We start from the raw sequence: 10,450 nt of genomic DNA on the forward strand, positions 1-10,450 counted from the left end.
TGCTAGATACTTCGCACTTTGATAGGTGAACCTCGGTTGAGGGGGAAGGGGCATGCATTCATAGCTTAGATTTCCCTTCGTGCCGACACGAGGGGGGGGGGGCAAGCAATACCGTGCGTTTTGCGAGAGAGGTGCCACATCGAAGTTGCATTTGGTATTTGAAAATCAAACCACCCTTTTGATACATGAATTTGGTCCACATGCAAGTGTGTTCGTGTTCTGACCCTCTCCCGTATCATTTTTCACCAAATTTATGAACATTAGACAAGTCGGATGACGCAACAGACACGGTTCACTCAAACTAACCGTGTGCCACGCTGGTGCACCTGTCACGCACACATCCGCACAATACATTGGGCTGCACGAGGCTCCCCCTCTCGAAAATATCTTCCCGCAAAAAGGACTTACTTGGCACTTTATTGAAACAAAAGCTATAAAACATGATTACTAAAGTAGCTTAATCATTTAAACACACAAAAATAGTAAGGGTAAATATTGGGTTGTCTCCCAACAAGCGCTTTTCTTTAATGCCTTTTAGCTAGGCATGATGATTTCAATGATGCTCACATGAAAGATAAGACTTGAACATAAAGAGAGCATCATGAAGAATATGACTAGCACATTTAAACCTAACCCACTTCCTATGCCTAGGGATTTTGTGAGCACACAATTTATGGAAACAAGAATCAACTAGCATAGGAAGGCAAAACAAGTATAACTTCAAAACTTTAAGCACATAGAGAGGAAAACTTGATATTATTGCACTCCTACAAGCATGTATTCCCCCCTCATAATAATTTTCAGTAGCATCATGAATGAGTTCAACAATATTACCATCACAAATCATTCTTTTCATGATCTACGAGCATAGAAATTTTACTACTCTCCACATAAGCAAAATTCTCCTCATTCGGAATTGCGGGATCACTACTTCCTAAAGTTGACACTCTTCCAAACCCGCTTTAGATGATAGTATTGTTCATACTCCAAAAGATATAAGTGAAGTTCATTGAGCATTATACAATTAATATAAACTAACCAATGTCCAAGCTCAAAATGTATGAGTGAAGCACACGAAGCATTCTATAAAACCATACTCAAAAGATTTAAGTGAAGCACAAAGAGCAATTCTATAAGATCATACTTAAAAGATATAGGTGAAGCACATGAAGCATTCTATAAATCAGTGAAGGGATATCTCATACTAGAATGGTTCATAAAGGAAGAACAAAAAACATAAAGGACATAAATCATGCAAACGAAACAAAAACCGAGGTATACCGATAATTGTTGAAGAAGAAAGATGGGATGCCAACCGGGGCATACCCAAGCTTAGATGCTTGAGTATCCTTAGAATATTTACTTGGGGTGCCTTGGGCATCCCCATGCTTGAGCTCATGCCTGACTTTATTCTTCTCACATCGGTAACTCCTCGTCCTTCGAACACTTCATCCACAAAAAACTTTAACAAAAACTTTGTGAGGTCCGTCAGTATAATAAAGCAAATCACTACCTTTAGGTACTGTTGCAAACTCATTCCAATTTCATATTAGAACTATATCTACTAAATTCCAACTTCACCATGGTTCATACCCCCCGATACTACCCATAGATTCATCAAAATAAGGAAACAACACATGAAAAACAGAACCTGTCTAAAACAGGACAGTCTGTAGTAATCTGAAGGTTTAGTAAACTTCTGTAACTCCAAAAATTATGAAATAAATTTGAAAATTTGAAACATTTATACATAAGTGATGTGCAAAAAGTTTCAGACCCATTTGACTTTCCAGTAGAAAATGTAAAATCACGCGCAGCCAAAGTTTCTGTTTTTGTTCTGCACATAGTAAACAAGCAATCTAATCATCCTAAAACCAAAGCTTGGCACATTATTTTTATAATACAATGGATATATATATAAGGGGATAATTATTTACAGAGAAACTTCCATGAAAAATTCTACATTGTTTCCGTGAGCATGAACACAAGTGCTCAATGTCGACCCTCACTTCTTCAATGCATAACTTTCCAATCACTTCTCTTTTTGAAAAACTTTTTAGGCATGATAGGCAAGTAATTTTTTTTGGTATTTTCATTTTTTTGTATGTTTCACCCACAACTAAACAGAAACAAAAAGTAAAAACAAAATCTACTTAGTGAAGAAAGTAAACAAGCATACACGAGAATATCAACCCCATGCTATTGCTCCCCGGCAACGGCGCCAGAAAAGAGCTTGATAATACCCAAGTGGAGGGAATCATCGTAGCAATTTCCAAAGGTGGAAGTGATAAGTATGGAGTGTCGAACCCACAAGGAGCTAAAGGTAAGATCAATATTCTCTCAAGCCCTATCTGCCACTGATACGACTCTACATACACCGAATGTTTGCTTCCAACTAGAAACGAGAAATAAAACTACGTTGTGGGTATGAAGTGGATAACTTTGTATGCTATCGGAGAGATAAAATATGAAAGTAGGTGATGTTATCATAAAGTTCGAATATATTACTAATTATTATAAATAGCAAGTGTGGAATAATGGTGGATCGGTGTGCGGAATTGTCCTAGGCAATCGTTAACAAGACCGGTAATCACTATTGCAGTTTCATATGAGGGAGAGGCATAAGCTAACATACTTTATCTACTTGGATCATATGCACTTATGATTGGAACTCTAGCAAGCATCCGCAACTACTAAAGATCATTAAGGTAAAACCCAACCATAGCATTAAAGCATCAAGTCCTCTTTATTCCCATACGGAACCACCCCCTTACTCGGGTTTGTGTTTCAGTCACTCACCAATCCACTATAAGCGAATCATGAACGTATTGCAACACCCTACAGCGGCAACCCCTCACGCTTGCGCGACATGGAGGGCACCATAGGACAGCATCAAAGTAAAACATACAACTCATACCAATCTAGATCATCAATCAACCCAAAGACAAAAGATATCTACTCAAAACATCATAGGATGGCAACACATCATTGGATCATAATATGTGGCATAAATCACCATGTTCAAGTAGTGATTACAGCGGGGTACGGGAGAGTGGACCGCGTAAAAGAGATGAGGATGGTGATGATGATGGTGATGTTGATGAAGACGATCACCGCGGTGATGATTCCCCTCCCGATGGCACTCCGGTGCCACCGAGAGAGAGGAGGAGAGGTTCTCCCCCTTGCGCTTCCTCCTCCATGGCCTCCCTCCTAGATGGGGAGAGATTCTCCCTCTGGTCCTTGGCCTTCATGGTGATTATGTCCCCTCCAAGATCCTCCTCCATGCCCTCCGGTAATGATGGCCCCCTCTGGCAAGGTGCCAGAGAGGGCCTAGATTGGTTTTCGGTGGCTACGGAGGCTTCTGGCGGCGGAACTCCTGATCTAGGTTAATTTTCCGAGGTTTCTGTATTTATAGGAATTTTTGGTGTCAGTCTGACGTCAAGGAGGTGCCTGAGGCGTCCACGAGGCAGGCCCATGTGCCTGTGGGGGGCCCACCCTCGTGGACGCGCTGGGACTCTTCTGGCCCAACTATTTTACTCCGGGGTCTTCTTTTGGTCCATAAAAAATCTTCAAAAATTGGCATGTCAATTGGACTCCGTTTGATATTCCTTTTCTGTAAAACTCAAAAACAAGGAAAAACAGAAACTGGCACTGGGCACTAGGTTAATAGGTTAGTCCCAAAAATCATATAAAATAGCATATAAATGCATATAAAACATCCAAGGTTGATAATGTAATAGCATGAATACTTCATAAATTATAGATACGTTGGAGACGTATCAACCGTCACCCGCAGGTGCTGTCTGGGTGACGCGGGTGACGAGGGCAGCCCAACGCTCAGCACGAACTCGACGATCATTAGCCATGAGAACGGTCGAACGGTGGCGAATCGATCGGCGGAGAGAGGATCCGACGCACCCCTACCTGGCGTGCCAAATGTCAGATTCGGGGCTCCGCAGACCCAAGGAAGATTCAAACTCTGGGGCGCGTGCGAAGAACTCAATCTCCCCAGCCTACGAACTCGTAGATCTCATGGCCCAGCTCGATGCACGGGAAAAGAAAGAGACACGATAGTTTACCCAGGCTTGGGCCACCTTGCGGTGTAAAATCCTACTCCTGCTTTGTTGTGGATTGGCCTCGCGGTGGGCTGAGGATGAACTAGTACAGGGGAAGAACTACCTTAGGAGGTCTATTCTTGTGTTGGTGTGAGATGGTGATGGCGCGGATGGTCCGATTGATCCGTTCCCACCTATGGTGGTGGCTAAGCTATATTTATAGTGGCCTTGGTCCTCTTCCCCCAAAATGAAGGCGGGAAGGGATCCCACAACAGCCAAGTTTGAAGGAAGAGAAATAGTACATCTTATCCTGATGAAAGGTGGTCTTCGCCTGCAAAGCTTCTAGTCGTGACGCCTTGGTGGTCTCGACGATGACCTCCGTCCTGCCGTCCTGGTGGTCTTGGTCTTGTAGCACAGAAATGGAAACCTTTGGCCGATTCCTCGGGACTCAGCGTCTATGCTTGCCTCCTTAGCACCAAAGAGGAAACCTGTTGTACTACCCCGCTGGCGCCCGCGTAGCCTTGGTCCTCATGGCTTACGTCATCTGGACCTCATGAGACGGGAGCTTGCATAGGAATCTCCGCTCCTCAGGAGCCAGCCTAGGGAGGCCGCTCCCTCTGGAGGTCTTGGCGTCGTCCGCCTCACCAGGATTGGCCTTGCATGGGTCTTGCTTTGTCGATCCTAAAGATGGGTGTCGGTGGGAAACGACACCTATGGGGTCACTGGGATCCCTTCTACGGTTGGCGGGTGCGGGGTTGTGCAAAGAGCGGGTCTGGCGGTCAGCACACAAATCGTTTACCCAGGTTCGGGCCACGGAGACGCGTAAAACCCTAGTCCTGCTTTGATGTATATTTGGGTGTTCTTGCGTTCTTGAACAAGCTGCGGTGGCTCTCTAGTCCAAAAGATCTGAATCCCCCTCCAGTACGCCTCGAGCCTCCTTTTATAGACAAAAAGGGGTCGCCATAGTGGCACACAGGAGGTGGAAAGGTGTACAGGGGCTGAGTGTATCTCCAGGCATCGTAGGACAAACGTATTCAATGCGCTGCCGACGTGCCCCTCTTGCTTTATTGGGTACGTCAAAGAAGCTCGTCCCAGCTGTCGTCACCTTGCCTGGCTCCGACGCGTGTCCAAGTTGATGAGGCGTTGTAGCACCACGTTGGCTAGCTGCTGGGCTGGCGCGGTGGTGGAGCCTTCATGAAGATCTGCATGCCACCACGCAGGTGCTTGCTGAGTTGTTGTAGAGGCCACGCGCTGCCACGCAGATGCCTGCCCAGCTGGTCGAGCTGGCAGCTGTATGGGAGTGACGGTGGAGTCTTGGCAGACGCGGGCCTGGCTGCGGCCCCAAAGGCGTCCTCGGTAAGGGTCTTGCCTAGGGCCCGGTATGGGTCTCGTTGCGGCACTGCGATCGTCCCCAGCAAGGATCTTACTGGGGGTCTCGTGGATTTCCTTGGCAAGGATCTCGCCAAGGATCGTCGTCTTCTAGTTCCCATCTGATCTTGTGTATCTATGATCTCTACAAAGATCTGCATGCCACCACGGAGGTGGCTCCCGAGCCTTAGTTCTAATATGGTTGATGGTGTTGGAACCCCTTGGGCTCAAGGGTGGCGTGCTCTGCTGGCGTCAGGCAAGTTGCCCCAGCAAGGATCGTGCCGAGGCTGCGGAAGCCACCCCGGCAAGGGTCTTGCCGGGGGAGTCCACCTTGCCCTCTTGCTCTCTTTGCACCTTTGGTGTTGGTGTTGCTTTGGTCATCTTGTGCTCCGGCTTCCCTCCTCTGCCCTGCTTAGTGTGGCCGTGGGCGCGGCCCTGACTGCCCGTGCACAAGTAAAGGGGTGCAAACGGAGAGCCCCTATTTTTGTACACCGATAGGAGCCCCCGGGCCTGGGCCACACATAAGCGCAACGCGTTGTTGGACCAGGCCCAGAACGGTGCGCGGGTAGGTGGGGTAGATTTTTAACGTAGTAACTTCTCCGTCTGCTGCGCTTCCCCATGACCCGTGTTGAACGCGCGACGTGGGGGGGGGGTCATGCGTGACGTGGGGGTCATGCGTGGGGCGGATTCCGCATGCATGCGTCACGTCATGGTAAAGAGGCGGCTCGCGCCTTCCCCATAAAAAGAGGAAAACGCAGAGGCGCGGCTCATTTACTGAGTGGGCTCGGGTCGTGGTCTTCAAGGCGCCCGCGCCCCACGACCACGAGGCGGAGAACAGCTATCTTGTCCGTCCCCTCAATTTCTTCTCGCCCACCACGTGTCCCCCGTGCTCTGAAGATGGTAGGCACTGGGTGCGGGCCTTGAATGACTTGGCGGGGAAACGAGCCGCTGCTGATTGGGGCAGCGGGTCGGCCTCGATTTTCTGTGCCCCCGATGGTCGGATTGGTTGAGTGGGGCGGCCGAGTCTCGACCCCGCCCCTCTATAAGAAGGGGAGGGTGATGGTGCCCCACAATCTTTCATCATCCCTCTCCTTCCACCTCGGCCCCGCTCTTTCATCTGCCATGGCGAGAGGGGGCGCCGGTCCTTCGATGGTGGCGGCGAGGGTCTCTGCTTGACAGCGCATCCCTCCTTCCCAAGAGCCCACGACGGCGGAGCCGGCCGCGAGAGGAAGGGGGAGGGGTCGAGGCCGAGGCTGGCGTGGCGCTCGGGGAAGAGGGGGACGGGGCGGTGCACCGGCCTTGCCTCCGCCAGTGATGCCTCCTCCAATGGAGGGCCATGTCGGGGACCAGCCTCGTGAGTTCTTCATTAGGCTGCATCGGCCACCATGCCGTCGCCTTCGTCTCACTGTGCCATTCGCTCAGGAGATGGAGCTGAATCCGCCCAGACCCTGAGGTTGCATATGAGGGGCTGTGGGAACGGCAGCACGCGGGTCGATGTTGACTTTCCCGCCCCTCATGTCATGTATCTTCGCCGCGGGTGGAAGACCTTCGCTCGTATCCATAGCCTAACAGCAAGGCTCATTCTCTATTTCAAATTAATGGAGAATGGCCTGCTCTCCGTCAAGGTCTTTGGAGACTCTGGAACTCGCCTGAAGTGCTGCATGGAGAGCTCCTCCTCCGACGAAGACTCCTCCTCAAGCGGGAGTGATGAGGAGGACAGCGACAACGACGACGAGAGCGTCGAGCGAGGGCATGTCGACCTCGTCTTTGACTGACCGCATCGCCCCTCCCTCCGCCGTGCGCTCTGCCGAGGGCCTTCCTCGTCAAGCTCTCCATTGACGCGTTCCCCGTCTCCTACTTTTTGCCTTCGCCTGCCGCACCTGGGAGGAAAAGTGCAAGAACGGGGATCACGAGGCGCTTATCTTTTCTAGTTTGTAAGCCTGCGGGCATTCGTTAGATTTCAAAATTTATAATCCCCTTGCTCGTGTGCCCATTCCGTATGAATTGTACTTGTTTGCAACATATGAATGAAAGGAAGGGTGTTTGCCGGGTTTCGTTTGTGCGTGGGTGAGGGCCACACCGAGGAACTCGTCCTCGTTATCTTAAGATAAACATGGTATCTCGGCAACATGCCTTGTCGTCCTCCTGCTCTATGGCCCAACTACACCCACGCTCTTGGCGGAGGTAGGGGCCGAGTAGGATTAGGCCTTTCACTCGCCCTCTTCCCATCGCACTACAACCAAGTTCTGGTCAAGAGTAGTGTTTTCGGACATGGGACGGAGGGGGCAAGATGGTACGAGAGCGAGCGAAGCCTTATACGTTCAAGGTTCATACGGGCGCACGGAGTGGGGGGAGAAAAACTTATCTGACGTCACAGCCCCCGTAAACCTTGGCCTGCCACGGTTAGATCCTTGTGTATGCAGCCCCGGCAACCTTGGTTTGTCGGGGCCGAAGCAACGGCCCGTTCTTTTTCCTCCCAATAGCTCAGCAGAAATGTCAATGTACCCTGCGAACCAAAGAAGATGGAAAGGAACAGAGTGACGCACACTCGACCTCTATGCTAGGGGTTAGCCACCGCTAAGCACTATCAACCCTAACCAAGGGAGAGACTTAACCTAGCACGCATGCTAAAACTTAGGGCGCCAGCGCTTCATTTACTTATGCTCAGGGTCTGCGCCTGGCTTTGTACAAAGGGTTACATTCCTTGCCGATATGGCTTGTACAAAAGGTGGTTTGCCGTGGTGCCCAGCAACCGCGCCTTATGGTTAAAACCTGCAAAGATGTTCGGCGTTCTAGGAGTTGCTCATAGGAATGCCATCTTCGGCCTCCAGGCAGACTGCGCCAGGCTTGGTGACTCGTATTACCCGATAAGGGCCTTCCCACTTTGGCATCAACTTGTTGGAATTCTTGGCCGACTGAATGTGCCGAAGAACAAGGTTGCCTTCCTCAAAGCTTCGGGCATGAACCTTGCGGCTATGGTAGTAGTGCAAGGCTTGCTGGTAGCATGCTGCTCATACAGCCGCCCGACGTCGATCTTCCTCAAGGAGCATTGCATCATCTTGCCGCAACTACTCTTGCTCAAGCTCATCATAAGAGAGCACTCGAGGTGACCCGTATGTGAGTTCCGTGGGGAGAACTGCTTCTGCCCCGTAAACGAGGGAGAAGGGTGTCTGACCAGTGGCTCGATTTGGCGTCGTTCTGATTGACCAAAGAACCGCCGGCAATTCATCAGTCCAGCGCAGTCCGCACCTGCGTAGCCTGTCAAAAGTCCTTGTCCGGAGGCCTCGCAACACTTCAGAATTTGCCCTCTCAGCCTGGCCGTTGCTCCATGGATGTGCAACAGAAGCAAAACAAACCTTGCTGCCGAGGTCCTAGATGTACTGCATGAAGGCGTGGCTCGTGAACTGTGTGCCGTTGTCAGTGATGATTTTGTTTGGCACACTGAAATGACAGACTAGCCCCTTGAAGAATTTGACAGCTGATTGTGCTGTCACCTTTCTCACTGTCTCCACCTCCGGCCACTTCGTGAACTTGTCAATTGCGACGTACAAGTACTCAAAGCCCCTGACAGCATGGGGAAAGGGGCCCAGTATGTCGAGCCCCCAGACTGAGAATGGCCAGGAGAGAGGGATTGTTTGGAGTGCTTGAGCTGGTTGATGAAGCTTCTACGAATGGATCTGACATGCTTCACACTTGGTTACTAGTGCCGTTGCATCCTGGAGGGCAGTGGGCCAGAAGAAACCTTGCCGGAATGCCTTGCCGGCAAGGGCCCTTGACCCTATATGGGAGCCACATATGCCTTCGTGTATCTCTGTGAACAACTCCAGTCCTTACTCTCGGGGAATGCACTTCAATTTCACACTGTTTGGTCTTTTTATGTACAGGACGTCGTTGACAAACCGAAACATGGCAGACCGACGAGCTACTTTCTCCGCTTCTTCCTGATCCTCAGGGAGTTCGCCTGTTTGGAGGAATCGGACGGTATGTTGTGCCCATGCCGGAGCCTGAGGCTCGACGGCAAGGACTAAAGGCACTTCCTCTACCTTGGGAGCAGTTGTCTCTACAGCTAGGACTTGACGCCCCGCCAGAGTTGGTTGCCCCATGGCTGGCTCAGTGCCCACGGCAACATCCTTGGCGGTGACTCCTGGGAGCTCGGCGGGAAAGTACTCGCCGGGGCTTGATTTCCTTTGCTTGTTCTGCTATGTTGATGGTCCAACGGATGGTTGAGTTAGCCGATGCACAAAAGTACCTGGTTCCATAGGTAGTTTGAAGGCGGCATGCTTCGACAGGTAGTCGGCGATGTCGTTCTCCACCCGGGAACATGCTCCGCCTGTATACCGTCAAAGCGCTCCTCTAGCTTCCTCACCTCATCCATGTAGGCCTCCATGTAACACCCCGGATGTAACTTTCCTTATTTGTACTCCAACTCTTGCCGTTTCCGGCGTTAAGTTATATTTATTTCCTCGGTTCGGGTTTTGTTTCCGTGTGTTGTTGTCTTTGTCATACATCTCATATCATGTCATCATGTGCATTGCATTTGCATACGTGTTCATCTCATGCATTCGAGCATTTTCCCCGTTGTCCGTTTTGCATTCCGGCGCTTTGTTCTCCTCTGGTGGCCTTTTCTAGCTTTCTTTCGTGTATGGGCTTTAAACATTTCCGGATTGGACCAAGACTTGCCAAGCGGCCTTGGTTTACTACCGGTAGACTGCCTGTCAAGTTTCGTACCGTTTGGACTTCGTTTGATACTCCAACGGTTAACCGAGGGACCGAAAAGGCCTCGTGTGTGTTGCAGCCCAACACCCCTCCTATTTGGTCCAAAACCCACCAAACTCTGCTCCATGTCCTAGAGCGTTCGATCACGATCGTGTGGCCGAAAACCGCACCTCATTTGGACTCTCCTAGCTCCACTTATTCCTATAAATAGCCCCCCGTTTTTCGGATCTCGGATCTCTCCCCGTCCGGTCGCCCCGTCGCCTGGGCGCCCCCGCGCCGGATCTTCTCGCCGGCTGCCGCCCCACGGCGTG

The sequence above is a fragment of the Triticum dicoccoides genome, chromosome 2A (assembly GCF_002162155.2).
Source record: "Triticum dicoccoides isolate Atlit2015 ecotype Zavitan chromosome 2A, WEW_v2.0, whole genome shotgun sequence".
In the NCBI taxonomy this organism is placed as follows: domain Eukaryota; kingdom Viridiplantae; phylum Streptophyta; class Magnoliopsida; order Poales; family Poaceae; genus Triticum; species Triticum dicoccoides.